We start from the raw sequence: 17,149 nt of genomic DNA on the forward strand, positions 1-17,149 counted from the left end.
CCTGCTCTAGTTGTTTGAGAACACACACGTTGACCAAGTTGCACACGCTACATATGTGGTGGGGGCCTTTAACCAGACCACACATGTTCTTTGGTTGGTGGTTCAGTCTCTGTGAGCCCCACAAGCCTAGGTTAATTGACTCTGTAAGTCTTCTTGTATAGTCCTTGACCCCTCTTGCTCCCTCAATTCTTACCAGCTCTTCCATATGATTCCCAAAGCTCTGTCTAATGTTTGCCTGTGTATCTCTGCATCTGTTTCTATCAGCTGCTGGGTGAAGCCTCTCAGAGGAGTTATGCTAGGCTCCTGTCTACAAGCATAGCAGAGTAACATTAACAGTGTCAGGCATTGGTTGTCTCCATGGGATGGGTCTCAAGTAGGGCCTGTCTTTGGTTGGCCATTCCCTCGATCTTTGCACCATCTTTGCCCCTGTACATCCTGTTGACAGGACAAATTTTATACCAAATGTTTTATGAGTTGCTTGGTGTTCTTATCCCTCCACTGGAAGTCTTCCTGGCTACAGGAGGAGGTTACTTCAGGCTCCTTGTACCTCACTGTTAGGCGTCTCAGCTAGGGTGACCTCCCTAGACTTCCTGGGTACTACCCTATCCCAGGTCTCTGGCAAATCCTAGAGATGCGCCCCCCCCAACTTCTGATTTCTATTCTGTCACCTTCAAATTAAACTCAAGCAGTACATTCTAGAAACAGCAGAATACAGTCAGAGTCTTGGTCAAAGTACCACATGAATGGCCCTTCTTTTGGTTCCTGAGAAAAGTCTTTTTTTTTCTCTCTGAAACCTTATGAGCCAGGAACCTGCTTTCTTCATTTCTTTTGACAATCATGTATTCCAAGTACCTACCAGTGTAGAAGGATCTCTTATGTATTATATAGATACAATACCAGAATATTAAAAATAAAAAAAAAATAAAAAAAAAAGAGCTATGGCCTAAGGCTAACGCAGGCAATAGGTGGAACATTTGGCAGGTAGAAGGAATGCTGGGATAGATTCAGCTGGCAAGATGTGAAGAGAACATGCACAGTACCTGAGCTCAGGTAACCAGCCAAGTGGCAGAATGTAAATTAATATAAATAGCTTATTTTAACTTATGAGCTAGTCAGAGAAGAGCCTAGCTATATAGCCAAAGTATTTGTAAATAATTATCTTGAATATCATGAGTTGTTATTCTAGGAGCTAAACAACAGGAAGAAAACCCACCTAGAACATACCAGAATGGGCTACTAAGCTCTGGTTTCACTATTCACATGTTTTTCTAACATAGAGTTCAAAATCTTTCAATTTCAAAAAACAAAACAGTTGCAGTGAGAACTCTATAGTTAGGTTTATGGCAGGCAGGACCGACCCCACTTGCTCAGTACCAGTTTCTGTCCTATCTTCATTTATGCTGGGATAAAATGCCCGGGAAAAAGTGGCTTAAAGGAGAAGGATTTTTTTAAAGCTCAGAACTCTAAGCTATAGTTCATTATTACAGTGCAGTCAAGGTGATGGAAAACTAAAGCAGCTAGTTACAGCACATCTACAATAAAGACTAGAGAGAAATAAATATATACAAACTTACTGCTCAGATCTCTTTCTCTGCTCTCCAATTAAAAACCAATTTCCAAGTAGTGGTGTTACTTGCCTTTAGACTAGGTCTTTCCATATCAATTAACATAATCAAGACAGTCTTCCACAGACATACCTACAGGCAAACTTGATCTAGAAAACCTCTCAATAAGACTTTCCTCTCAGGTTATTCTAATTGTAGTAATCAGCCAATCAAAACTACCATCAGTGGATATAATTAAGAGGAGAGATGAGGATGGCTCACATAAGGGAGGTTGTTGCTGAAATGTTGAGGTTCAAATCTGGATACCTTTTGGATATATAGTCAACAAAATGTTTGCATGTGTGCTATTGGAAAAATATTTACCCATAACCAGAAGTAGAAACCCTTGTAAAATGTCATATACGTGTTTAAAATACATATGGGGAAAAAAGGCAACCATACAAGTATGTTCTAACAAGCCTGTCTTCTATATAATGTCTTTGCGCCATACATTTGCAGGCTCAGGGATGGTTTCAGAAATTAAAGCAATAATCTAACTGCATTGCAGTATGCACAGAGAGTAAAAACTTAAAATTTGCTTTTCCAAAATGGGGTTTTATGTTGCTTTGCCAAACCTGACGTCATTTACATGGAATGAGTGTTCATCTATGTGAATGTTCGTAAGGTCTTTGTGTAGCCATAGAAATACCAATGTGTTCCTATTTATGAATCCTATATGGAATTTAGAAATGATTTACACTAGAAATGCCTTTAGGTCCTCCCTTGGCTTTCTTGTTCTTTGTTTTAGCAGACCACACTATATTTTCTGCCTCCCTTTGGGTCTCTAAACATTTCATATATTATTTACCTCGATACTCTAGTCCTTTGTTGTGAAACGTTATTATTTAAAAAGATACCTTTATTCCACAGAAGTCCTGATAATTTGCAGTTATAAATTCAATCAGAGATAGCTGAATGATACTTGTACTCCACACAATAGTTTCAGTCATCTTTTGGTGATATCATGGTGGCAAATGCTCTAAAGCGCATAAGATCGTTTGATTTACATGCCAGGTGCTTTGTCAAGGTTGAACTAGCTCTTGGATACTCTCACAGTTGCCAGACCCTTCATGTAGCACCTCAGGATTTCAGCGATGAGATTTCCAACTGAGACACACTTCATAGCTGTTAATATTTTAATGACAGAGCCCCAGAAATCGCAGCATCACTTCTGCCATCTTTCACCATCCAATAATCACAACCCTGCACAAATCCAAAGAGAAGGGAATAACTGTACTGTCATTGGAAGGTGTCAAAGAGTTTGCGTTTATGCTGTAAAACTATTAGTTTAAAAGTATATAGGCTTTCTTTAACGTGATCATTATAATACATAAAATTTAATCTCTTTTAATATACAATGTAATTTTCTTTATTAAGTCTAGTCAATATCTGGTTGAAACAAGACATTGCTATTTTTACCTTAAAATTGTGACACCCAGAGTCTTTTTAGTTCTGCATTTTGTCTAGAATGCCTCAGTCCCAGATAGGAAGAGAAAGCCAAATTACTCAAAAGGAAGCTGTTATATTATTTAACTGTCTGGGACTACTATGATTGGGAATAACAACAACCAAAAACAAACAAACAAAACAAAACAAAAACAAAACAAACAAACAAAACAAAAACAAAAACAGTTTAGTTTAGTTCCTAAACAATCTCAGAAACTGTTCCAGGGATTGTGAAAGATTCTCATACCCCTCCCCCTCCCTTTTTTTTTTTTTTTTTTTTTTTTTGGAGAAAGGAGAAGGAGGAAGAAGAAGAGGAGGAAGCCCAGATTTGCCTCTTTATGGTTTCTAATGACTCAATTTAGAAGTATATACTTTTAACCTTGAGGCATTAAAATTATATACTTTGCAACATTATATGTGACAGTACCACAGAGCTGTTTGATGACTGTATAGCAGAACGCTGAAAGTGGGCAGACAAGAGGAAGGCATAGGCTTGAAATTTACAAATCAGTATATTTAGTCAAAAACACTTTTGTGGGTTTTTTTTTTTTTTTTTTTTTGGAGTGTTTTGTTTTATTTTGTTTGTTTGTTCCTTAGATAAGGTTTCTCTGTGTAGCCTTGGCTGTCCTGGACTCACTTTGTAGACCAGGCTGTCCTCAAATTCACAGAGATCAGCCTGCCTCTGCCTCCCAGTGTGCTGGGATCTATATCATTTTTAATATTTTCAGGTCTTTGGGTTTAAAACATGTGGACTTAAAGGGAGAAATAATATCAGTATTCTAGTGCATATTTAGTTGATTTGTAAATTCAGAAAGCAGACAGTCAAACATTAAAATATGGGGGTGAATAACGATTGCTTGTTTGAGGAAAAAGTTAAATAACATATATGATTCTTATATATCTTACTATTAAGAGAGAGGTCACAGTGCATGTCTGATTATATTGTTGGTTAGAGAAAAAGTACAAAATATGCATTGAAAATGAGATGAGATTGTTTGTGGCATCTCAGGGCTAGCCTGGTACTGTCATTTCAATGTGCTTCTATCTCATGCCACCCTAGGACTCCTTCCCCACCTCCTGAACCCGCTCTTGCACTATTAAACATAGGTGGGTGCATAGAATATGAACATTCCCAAAGGCACAAGTAATCGAAATAAAAATCAGACAACTCCCTAATCAAATCTAAAATATTTTCAAAGCTACCTTCTTTTTTCATCAGTCAGGAGCTTTCCTCAGTGTAGGTCTTCCGACCTCAACTTAATCAAGATGTTCCTCTTAGATGTGCCTGGAATTTTATCATCTAGGTCATTCTAGATTCTGATGAGCTGACAATATTACTCATGAAACTCCTCCTATCTTCAAGTTTACACATACACATATAATTCTTTAATATCTTATTAATTTATTCATATTACATCTCAATTGTTATCCCATCCCTTGTATCCTCCCATTCCTCCCTCCCTCCTGCTTTCCCCTTATTCCCCTCCCCTTTGACTGTGACTAAAGGGGACCTCCTCCCCCTGTATATGCTCATAGGGTATGAAGTCTCTTCTTGGTAGCCTGCTATCCTTCCTCTGAGTGCCACCAGGCCTCCCCATCAAGGAGACATAGTCAAAAATGGGCCACCAGAGTTTGTGTGAAAGTCTCCGCTCAACTGTGGAGAATGTCCTGTGCATCGGCTAGATATGGGTAGGGGTTCAAAGTTTACTGCACGTATTGTCCTTGGTTGGTGTCATAGTTTGAGCAGGACCCCTGGGCCAAGATCTGCTTGTCATAATGTTCTTCTTGTATGTTTCCAAGACCCTCTGGATTCTTCTGTTTCCCCATTCTCCCATGCTTCTCTCACCTAAAGTCCCAATAGGATGTCCTCTCCTCTGACCCACTTTCCTGGTAAGTGAAGACTTTCATGGGACATGCCCCTTGGGCTAGTGTCTAGATATAAGTGAGTATATACAATTTGACTCTTTCTGCTTCTTGGTGAACTCACTCATTATGATCATTTCTAGTTCAATTCATTTGTCCACAAAATTTGGGTATTTCTTGTTTTTAATAGCTGAGTAGTATTCCATAGTATAAATGTACCACAGTTTCTTTATCCATTCTTCTACTGAGAAACACTTAGGTTGTTTCCATGTTCTGGCTATTATGAATAAGGCCACTATGAACATGGTTGAGCACATGTCCCTGTTACACATATAATTTTTAAGCCATATATTTCAGCTTTTTTTAACACCATCTTATAATGCAAAATTCATCAATCAGTCCAACTTCAAAAGTCCTCATGGTCTTCCATAATTTCAACATATAAGAAAAATCCATCTGCATCTTATTTTACCTATGAAATCCTATACAATAAAATTAATGAACTACAACAAACCAAAGGAAAAACAAATCGTCATTCCCAAATGTAAACTGATACCAGGAGTCTGCTCTGACTTGTCTATCAGCAGTAGCTGAATCAGCCAAAACAGACAGGACTCCTGATAACCACTTTAATTTCATGGTTTAGCAGCCTGTACCAGACACATGCTCATATTACCAAGCCGTCTTGCATAATCATTTTCAACTAGAAATATTTTTAAATATTTTATTATAATAAAAACATGTGTTTCATTATTTTGATCACTGGAACTCAGCTTCAACTGATGTACTTGGTAGACTTTTAAAAAAGTATTCTCCAAGATGTCACTTTGAGTATTTGAGTATTTATTTTGATGCCAGACCTCTGTTTTCTCTATTCAAAATTACGACATTTGCAAGTAAATGAGTAGATCTGGAAACAGTCATCCTGAGTGATGTAACCCAGATGACAAAAGACAATATTCATGCATTCCTTTACATGTGGATGTTAAATTTTACATTTCAAATATGTGTGTTTCAGTCAGAATAACCACAAATGTCAGGTAGTGGCCTAAGGACCAGGGAGGAGGAGAGGCTCTTCTAACAGTAGGGAAATAGACAATAGCATTATGAAAAGATAAGGAGAAACCTAGGTTAGGAGACAGGAGGCTTAAGTGGGAAGGACTCATGTGAGAGCAGAGGAAAGGAGAGAATATAAGGGGGCAGTAATGGAAGGATAAGATCAGGAAGAAAATGTGCTCTAATTAAAACCTCCGATGTCAGGAATGGGTTTCATTTTGTTGAACCATTAGCCAAAAAGGTCCCATACACCTCCCAAACATTTGCTATTAGTTGCCCTCCACAACCTGACAGTAAGACCCCGTTGCTGAAGATACCATTTATATCACTGAACATGGAAATATCAAGCCGGTTCTAGGTTAGAAAATTCACTTCTATTGACTAGTGTTCATGGTGCTGGAAGGTATTTTGCATCCTGGAGGAGAAAAGGAATTATCAGTATCACGTGGCTACAAACACTACAACCTATAACAGTAACATGCTCGCAAGATACACTGGTGTAACAGCGGCACAAATGTTATGGGAGTGAACAACCACTTTTATAAATCAGATTTAAGTTCTATTCCATTAGATGAAACCCTAATTTTTACATTGCTAAAGTGACCAAGAACCTGAGAGTAAATAGGTCACAGGTCCAAAGGGAAAGCCTACTATTATCATTTCTGGGGGTTGGGGGGGGTGGGGGAAGGAATAAAATGCCTCCTAAGGAAATGTTGCTATAGCCATAGATCATATCACTCAGCCCTCACCAGAGACTCTTCTTCTTGTATTAGATAGCAATTAACACAAAGATCCACAACTGGACAATGTGCAGAGAGTGAAAGTTTTGAGTACTTAGCTCTAAATAGATTTTTACCAAAACCCTTACCTGTGACAGACATCATGCACAAGTTCAAACCAGACAAAATTTCAGCACTAACTAGGAGTAGACATAAAATCCCACTCCTAACTAAGAATTTATTTGCAACTGACACCCACTGGGAAAGGGAAAGTCAGTTTTTCTCATTGAAGTGTCACTGGCTATATCAACCACAATGTAGAGCAGGCCCCATGCTCAGGAGTAGCTGACCACTGAAAACTGAACTCCGTGCTTTTGTTGTTGTTGTTATTTGCTTTTTGCTTTGTTTTAATATTTTTTGTCTTTTTTCTTTTAGTTTGTATTTTGCTTTAATATTTTTTTTGTCTCTTTTTTTTAGTTTGTATTTTGTCTTGATCTCTGTTTTTTGTTTTGTTTCTTGAAAGAAAGAACATGAGGTTGGTTGTGTAGGGAGATGGGGAAGATCTTGGAAGAGTTGGGAAGGGAAAATATAATCCAAATATATGTTAATTTTTTATTAAATACATATCAATTGCATATAAATTTATATTTTGATTTTGGGGATCTCAACATTAAGCTTTATCTACTTTAACCAATGCAAACCCACACCTCTCCCTTATTTCTTGTTTTTGTTTTCCTCCTACTACCCACTAATATACCCACTAATATACAATATATAAATTGCTGATTTCTCTTAATATCTGTCTCACAACTAAATTAAGGGATTTTAAACAGGAGTTAGTTTATCTTTGAAGTTCCCAAAACAGGGGAATAAGAATATGCTGTTAAAAAGTCATGACACCTTTTCAATGAGAAAGAAGCCTCCTGGCTGCAAGGAAAGGCTTTTCAGATCAGAATCAGTTTAATCAATGTTATCATAGACGAGATTTTGTTTAAGCAGGCAAGAATTTTGGGACACTTGTGAATCATCTAGTTTAGCTCTGTTACATACAATGACCTTTTGTTTTTAGTGATTTGTCTGTGTGTGTGTGTGTGTGTGTGTGTGTGTGTGTGTGTGTGTGTGTAGTCACAAACTCAAAATTTCTCATTTGATTTTACATGTATGTGCTTTTTCTTCATGTATGTCTATGTAACCCTGGTATGTAGTGTCTGCAGAGGCCAGAAAAGGGAGTCACATACTCTGCAACTGAAATTACAGACAACTATGAGCCACCTTGTGGTGCCTTGAGTCCTACACAGGCCCTCTGAAGGAGCAGTCAATGGCCCTAACCACTGAAACAGCTCCCTAGCCCCTGGAAGGACTTTCCAGACTTGATGTGTAAGGAGTTTCTTGACCTCCTGCCCCTCGCCTTCGCATTTGCATCTTTCTCCATCGTCTGATAAAATTCCTCTCTACTAACTAGTAACAGGAAATGAGTTACAGGAAGATCCATTACTCATGACAATGGGCCCATTGCCAGTGATTTGTGTGAAATTTAAAAAAAAAAAAAATTCACCTCTAGGATGCAAACTGCAGTCCCTTGGACATTTTTCCTCAGTGGAAAAATGAGAGGGAGTTGCTTGAGTCCTCATTTTCTCAGCAGCCACACTCCTGTTTAAGAGAAAAAAAATGAGAAGATTGCATCAAAAACTTCGGTACAGTAGCAGATCCTGAGCAAAACAACAGAAGTACTGTTTCGTCTCATTCTGCAAATGCAGGTTGTCTAATACAGTTCAGCACCACCAGGAGAAGTCAAATGCAAATGTGTTGTTCCCTCCCTCAGGCTCATTTTATTCTTGTGAAGCATCTGCTTAGCTTTTAATCTCCTGGACTAACAGGTCATTACTCATTTGTTTATGGACCAAATGATTCACATCAGTGTAAATACCTCCTGTAATATTGTTCTCTCAACTGAGTGACTCTTCAACAAAGTGATAATGCGCAACTTCTGCTAATCTTGTTTATTGTTTGTGAGCCATGTCATTGATTTTCTGGCAAGAGTGCAAAATTTGCAGCCTTCTAGCTCCATATAAACTTTCATTTTTAAGGAGCTTGGTAGACGTATTTTAAACATAACCCTTGACACTACAGCATTTTTTCCCCACTAGCACTTCCTGAAGTCTTTAGAGTTCTAATGTGCTTTTGGAAGTTGTAGGCAAACCACAGAATTTGGCTACTTTCCTACTGGAACCAAAAGGGGCATATTCTGTCCTATCCTATTAGTTTTAAGAAAAGCCCCATAGTTAAATCAATTGCTTTTAGTATATCAGGATACTCAGCTTCTATAAAATATTATATCTAATTTTTACTCTAAAATTTGGATATTCTCTCATCTTTTAGTTTTTTTTCATAACTTTTTTCTTTTGGAAGAAAACATTAATTTGAGTTAGTATTTTTAAAATAGATTGATTGAAAAAGCAATAGAGAAAAATAAGATAATTGTGTGTATTAAGTGTTTCTTCTAGAAAGACATAAACTAAGTCCACTGATCTGATACTCTATGGAAAACACTAAGTTGTTAATAAAATATTGAATGAGTGATGTTAACTTCAATGGAGTAACACTGGCTATGTTAACTACACTTCAGAACAGGATCCTTGCCCAGGAGTAGTTGGCAAACACTGGACTGAATTTTTTGAGAGCTTTTTATGTTGTTTTTGTCTTATTATTATTTTTTGTCTCTTCTGACTTTTTTGTTGGTTTGTTTTTATATTTGTATTTGTTTTCTTTTTTGAGAGTTGGGAACACATGAAGTTGAGTGGGTGAGGAGGTGAGGAGAGACTAGGAGGAGTTGATGGAGAGAAAAGAATGTGATCAGAACATTACTGCTCAGTCATTCAAGTTTGATGTGGATGAGGGGCTCTCTTTAAGGACTCCTCTCCAAGGGCCCTTGCTTCCATTTCTCATCTTCACTAGGGTTATGATGCAGCTCAGCACAGAGCAACATGGTCACCGAACAGAACTCGTGACCCCAACAGAAGGGGAAATGGAAATTTCATCATAGTTTCATTTTAGTTTTGTTCTATTAAGGTGAATAATCTCCAAAAGAAAAGAATAATGATGTTAAAAGTTAAGCCTTTTATAAACTCATGATCTCACACAATAACAATGATATCATTTTGTATAAGTATGTTTTCTTTGGTTTTTAAGCAGTGGAAAACATATAAATGAAGTATTTTCTTCAAAATAGTATTAGTACTGTTTATTTTTCTACTTGTTAATTCAAAAATATACCAAACTACCATGCGCCTGGAAGAAGCACTAATGTATACTTAAGACTAAGACAGGAGACGCAATACAACAGAGATCTTCCCTCAACATATGTGCTATGACCCAGCTAGTTCTTGAAAACTAATCAGGAACCCAGAGCTCCACGATACTATTGGTTCCTGTGAGGAAAGCATGGCTCATAGAAATAGTAAACATTTTGGCTTTAAAAACCGATTTTTTTTTTCTAATAAAAGATCTAAGTCACACCAATGTTTGCCATGTGCCCCTAGTTGACAGGTTGAAGAAATATCAGACAGGTGAGTAAAATCAGACATGGCCACTGTGCTTGTAGAGTTTATTGTCTAGACAGAGTTCAAGGCTGGGAAGACGATTGAAGACTCTGGAGAGAGGGTGATTCTGAGAGGAGACTTGGAGATGAAGTAATCACCAGGAATTGAGCTCTTTAGATGTAGCATGCATTTGGATACTTAGTAAATACTTGAGCCCTGCTGCAGGGCTGTATCGGAAAGCTTTGGCTGTGTAGTCATTAGACAAATAGTCTGACTGAAGGAGACATAGCACCACTCTTAGATACAAAGAGATAATGGGAGACATTTCAATACAACTCATTATTTGATAAGTATCCATTAAATAAAGGCTTAATAGATAACATAAAACTGGATTTAAATTGTACAGTCATTCCCTGACTACCCTCAGGTTGTTCAGTCTCTGGGCGTCAACTAGAAACAGCAGTGGGAAGTGCTTGCTTTTGAAAATCTGTGTGAGCCTGGGGAAGTCTAAGGCAAAAAAAAAAAAAAAAAAAAAAAACAGCCTAAGAGGTTCCTTTCCAAGGATGTGCGGATGAAGGCCTATGTTTTCATGGTTTTAATCTATCACAGCCCAGGAGAAGGCAGCTCTGTGGAGCTTTGACAGATGTTACACTCACGTTGCTTTGTGTATAAAGCACTCCACACCTCTGCTCCCGTTAGAAGAGAAGCTGATTAGATCCTAGTCTGGAAATCTCCAAAGCCCAGGGAGTAATATTAGGAGATTCCAAGACTTTGGTGCAAGAACAAAAACAAAATGAAGGCGAAGCCGGGCCCTGGAGGAGTCTGGCAAGTTAATGAACGATGGCCTCCTTCCATCTTCCGATATTCAATTGAGCCACAGCAGATGGGCAGAGGCTCCACGGGAACCATGAATTATGCAGGTTAGACTGTTGTTACATTCCTCCCAATCACATTTCCATCACTTCACCTGTTGTATATCGTGGGCTGATTAGTCATGCACCTCATCTCATATTGGCAGTCCTAGATCGGAGATAAGCTTTAATTGGTTTTTGCCTCCCATATGTGAATCTGCCGAAGACTTTGTCTTTCCATCATCAGACATAGTTTGTGCTTTCATTTATTTTGGGGAGGATGAAAGTGTGTGTTGAAGTGTTAATGCCAACTGATACACTTGGATAAATTAATTTAAGAAATGCATATTTTTAAATGGTAAGTCAGAGGCAACTTTATAGGTACCCAGATTATAGAATATTTATAATGCAATGTTTAAATAGAAACAATGCTAGTGGAAGTTTCTATATCAGAGTTAGATCAGACATTAGATTCATTAAAGTACCTAAAAGGAACATTCAATAGTTTTTTTATTTGACATATACACAATTAAAATCATTTTACACTTTAAACCTTTGCTTGTAACTTTAAGATCAGATAAACACTATCATCAGGAGAAAGGATTGCACTATGGAAAGAGATTAATTTGGGGTTTAGGACTGGCTTTGTTTAATGCTCATACTGTGTAGGTATAGGAGAGCCACTTCACCTTTCCAAACTTCAATTTCTCAATAAGTGCTCCCACCTAAAAAGGGCTGATGAGAAGATAAAGCAAAACAGTGCAGGCAAAGTCCCTTATAACGTTTAGGAGACAAAAATCAAACCAGGATCTGTTAAATAAAAGTTTGCCAAATCAGAATGGATTTAGTGGAAGTGAATTAGGCTAAAGCTCAGTTCTATTTTTTGTTTTGTTTTGTTTTTTTTTTTTTAGACTTAGAACTTGAATTTCATAATGTGTACATGAACCATAATGATGACGCCAAACAGATGTTTGTGACAAGAGAGGACAGAGTAAAGCTCAGTTCTTATTAAGAGACTTTTTGTTGTCCTGGGGGAAACAAATACGAATGTAGAACATTTTATTTCTCCTGAAATCAGGTCATGTTTGCAGTGATCTTATAGAAGAAAGCATAGGGCGTTTCACATATTGAGACATTTGACTCTTCCCACTACACACTTGAGCCTTCCTATTTAGCTAAGCAATATCTAAAACATTTTATATCTGTAATTCTGAGAAAATAACAATGCGTTAACATTAAAAGTATTGTAGAAAACTTTACATTGGTGTGCTCCTAATAAGAGAAACTAAAATCATTAAGAATCCCTAGGAAATGAAATGTCAGCAATGTGTTTTGTGAATGACTGAACTGGATGAGGAGGAGGAGGAAGTGGAGGAGGAAGAGGAGAAGGAGGAGGAGGAGGAAGAGGAGGAGGAGGAGGAGGAGGAGGAGGAGGAGGAAGAAGAAGAAGAAGAAGAAGAAGAAGAAGAAGAAGAAGAAGAAGAAGAAACAAAAGAAAGGAAAAGAAACCTCCCAATAAAATGAATTTCTCATATAACTCAGAGATTAAGAAAAGGAATTTTTTACCACCATAGACAAACGAAACCTACAAATAGAAGAAATGCCCATATATCAATTTTAAAGTGAGTCAAAACCCCTTCAGTGATATGCAAGGGCCTAGGAAGATGGATCTGTGGTTAACAATTTATACAGCTCTTGTTCAACATCTGATTTTTATTCCCAGGACCCACATCTCAAAACTCACAATCACCCACTGCTCCATCTCCCGAGGGATCCATACCCTCATATGGACTCTGTGAGCACCCACACTCATGTATATATACATATGTACATGTACATATAAAATTTTAAAAATAATAAAATTATGATGCTATATAGGTCCATCTCAAGGCAAAGGAAAAAGGAAAGCATGAATTTCCAATTTCTCACATGTTATATCAGTTCTCATTGCCTGAACCCACTCAGAAGTTGGCTACCTAAGAGCTTATGGAGAATAGCTCTTCTGTCACTTAAAGCATAAAACAAAGAATGAATGTTAGCTTCAGAGACAGCCATTTGATGGTCTATGCCAGGCCCATTGACTCTTGGAAGCCAACATGATTAATTATCATATCTCTCGTTTAGATCTTGAGAAGGGGCTACATCAAGATTTCCCAAATCTCCTCAAAGACTATATCATGCACACTTTTATCAGGTATTATTAACCTGATAAAGTCTTTTAACAAGCATGTCTCTTTTTCTTTTGCTATCATATTATGATATGATTCTGTAGTAACTTCGCTTTTTTTATTAACTTATTCAGATTACATCTCAATTTTTATCCCATGGCTTGTCTCCTCCTGTTTCTACCTCACTCCCTCTTTCACCCTATTCCCCTTCCCCAGGACTGTGACAGAAGGGGACCTCCCCTCCCACCATATGGTCACAGCCTATCAACTCTCATCTTGGTAGGCTTCTTATTCTTTCTCTGGGTGCTATCAGGCCTCCCCACCAAGGAGAAGTGGTCAAATATGGGGCACCAGAGTTCGTGTCAGAGTCAGTCCCCGCTCTCCATACAATGGTGGATAACATTTTGTCCCTTGGCTAGATCTGAGTAGGGGTTCAATATTGCAGTAGTGGTTATTGCAGTAGTTTGAGCAGATGCCCCCGTGTCCAGATCCACCTATCATGATGATCTAATAGGTTTCTAGGAGCCTCTGGATCCTTCTATTTTCCATTCTCCTGTACTTCTCTCACTTAGAGGCCCAATAGGAGATCCCTGCAACTATCCCAATCTCCTGGTAAGTGAAGACTTTCAGGGGACATCCAGGTTGGGCTAGTGTCCAATTATAAGTGAGTATGTACTATGTGAGTCTTTCTGAGTCTGAGTTAATTCACTCAGCATGATCATTTCTATTTCAATCCATTTGCCCACAAATTTCAGGATTTCTTTGTTTTAATAGCTGAGTAGTATTCCATAGTATAAATGTACCACAGTTTCTTTATCCATTCTTCAACTGAGGGACATTTAGGTTGTTTCCAGGATCTGGTGATTATGAACTACTATTACGAAGGCTGCTATGAACATGGTTGAGCATATGTCCTTGTTGTGTGGTGGAGCACCTTGTGGGTATATTCCAAGGAGTGGAATGGCTGGGTCTTGAAGTAGGCCTATTCCTAGTTTTCTGAGAAAGAGACAGATTGATTTCCAAAGTGGTTGTACAAGTTTGCAATCTCACCAGCAATGAAAGACTGTTCCCCTTTCTCCACATCCTCACCAGTATATGTTGTCACTTGAGTTTTTGATCTTGGACATTCTGATGGGCATAGATGGAATCTCAGAGTCATTTTGATTTGCATTTCTCTGATGACTAAGGATGTTGAATATTTCTTTAAGTGTTTCTCAGCTATTCGATATTCCTCTGTTGAGAATTCTGTTTAATTCTGAACTCTATTTCTGAATTGGGTTTTTTGGTTTGATGGTGTTTAATTTCTTGAGCTCTTTATATATTTTGGATATTAGACCTTTGTCATATGTAAGGTTGGTAAAGATCTTTTCCCAGTCTGTAGGCTGTCCTTTGTTCTCTTGACAGAGTCTTGTGCTTTACAGAAGTTTCTCAGCCTCATGAGGTCCCATTTATTAATTGTTGACATTAAGATCTGGGCTGTTGTGGTATCTTCTTGTACTCCTAGAACTTTGGACATTCAATCACTTTCAAAACTATATAACTGTTACTTCAACATCTTATTTGCACTTTAAATGTTTTTACTGAAAATAAATTATTTTTTTATACATTGCATTCTAATTATAGTTTACCTTCCCTCTACTTCTCTCAGCCCCCCTCCCAACACATGCCCTCTCCTATCTGGATCCACTCCATCTCTGTCTCTCATTAGAAAAACAAAACAGAACAGTTTCTAAGAGATAACAACCAAAAAGGACAAGGAGGATAAGAATCTCAAGAGCAGATACAAGAGTTAGAGACCCACAGCCAAGACAGAGAGAGAGAAAGAAAGAGAGAGAGAGAGAGAGAGAGAGAGAGAGAGAGAGAGAGAGAGAGAGAGCGCACAAATTGGGGATCTTCATTGGATCTATATACTTGGAGCTCAGGGAATCCTGCAGAAGAGAGAAAAAAAGAACTGTAGAAGCCAGAAGGGTCAAGGACCAGAAGAACACTACCCATAGCAACTATGCAGGGCTCATAGGGGCTCACAGAGTCTGAAGTTGCAATCCCAGCACCTATATGGGTATGCAGTTGGCCCTCTGGTAATTGTAATGGCTGTTAGCTTCATGTTTTTGTGAGACTCCTAACGCTGAGAGTGGGAGTATGTCTTGTTCTTTTGTCTGCTGTTGGGACCTTTTTCTTCCTACTGGGTTGCTTTGTTCAGCCATGATGTGAGTGTTTGTGTCTTATTGTTGTATCTTTTTATGCACACCAGGTTCAGTAGATATCCCTGGAAGGCCTTGTCTTTTCTGAAAGAAGACTGAAGAAGGGTGGCTATAGGAGAGAGGAGGAGGTGAGCACTGGAAAGAGTGGAGGGAGGGGAAACTGAAGTCAAGAAGTATAGAAGAATAATTTTTAAAACCTAAGCTAATAACTATAACATGGGCATAGAAGACCTGTTGCAGACCCAGGCAGGTCCCATTCTTGCTGTTTCAGTCTCTGTGGGCTAATAGGAGGCTTGTTTAGTTGATTCAGAGGGCCTTGCTCTCTAGCTCTCCTCCAGCACCTCTGGCCCTTACAATCTTTTTGCCTCCTCTTTCTTGGGATTCCCTTAGGTCAGAGGGGAGGAATTTGTTGGATAGCTCCAACGAATACTCTGTCCCCACACAATGTCTAACTGTGGGTCTCAACATCTGTTCCCGTCTGCTGTCAGAGGCAGCTCTCTGATAATGGCTGGATAAAACACTGATCTGAGTATAGCAGAATATCATTAGAAATCATTTTATTAGACCAGTAGAGTTGTGTGTGTTTTTAAAAATTATTTTAGTATTGGAACCATAAATCAATGAATAGTAATAAGCTTCAACAAAATTTATAAATGGTCAACAATAATAATAAAGTTGGTATCAAATCTGGGGTGTGATTCATTATTTTTAAAACTCTTTTCATTCATATATCACCTCCCATTTGATGTTTAGGAATGCACAATGTTATCTGAAGCTTCCTGATGACAACTGCAAAGAAAAGTCTACATTAACTTAGCATTCTCTGTAGTCGGTCAGTCGTGGATTACTAATTTTTAAAGAGTAGCATTTAATCAAGTCTGATTCTCCCTTTCCAGAACACATTATTTTAAACTTAAGTAAGACTCTTAGCAATATTTTTACATAGTGCCATGAAGAAAACCAACTCATCTTACATAATTCTCTTCCAATTTTTATGTCTTTTGAAAATGTTGTAAAAATATGTTTTACATTCCAATTACTTGTTTGGTTGTTATCAAGGAAGTAAATAGAAAGATGTTATCATCAACTGTTTTCATGACTCAGATGTAGCAGAGTGCCTTTTATGTCTTGCTCAAATCTCTGTAGCATTATGTCCGTCCTCACTTGCCAAGAGCCACCCTGCTAAAGGAGCTCACTAGCCATGTGGGCTGTCCAGGAGGTGATCCAATATTTGCAAGGTCTGTATTGTGATGCACCCCCAGAACTGCTTCTAGCCTCTGACAAACTGTCAGGAGCCATTAATTTGGGGGAAATTCAGTAGGCATGAGAGATCTCTGGAAGGGACCTGGTATTTTGCAAATTCTGTACCGTGATGCACCCCAGAATTGCTGCCAACCTCTGACTACCTCATCAATTGTGCACTGCTGCATCTCCCCATTCTCCCATACTTCTCTCACCTAGAGTCCTAATAGGAAGTTCCCTCATGTATGCTAATTTCCTGGTAAGTGAAGACTTTCATGGGACATCCTTTTTGGATCATGACAGGTGGATCTGGACCTGGGGAGGGGTCTGCTCAAACTACTTCACCAACCAAGGACAATACATGCAGTAAGCATTGAACCCCTATTCAGGTCTAGACAATAGACAGGACATTCTCCACAGTTGTGTGGAGAGTGGGGATTGACTCTGACATGTATTCCGC

Source organism: Acomys russatus, chromosome 26 (assembly GCF_903995435.1).
Source record: "Acomys russatus chromosome 26, mAcoRus1.1, whole genome shotgun sequence".
Lineage (NCBI taxonomy): Eukaryota > Metazoa > Chordata > Mammalia > Rodentia > Muridae > Acomys > Acomys russatus.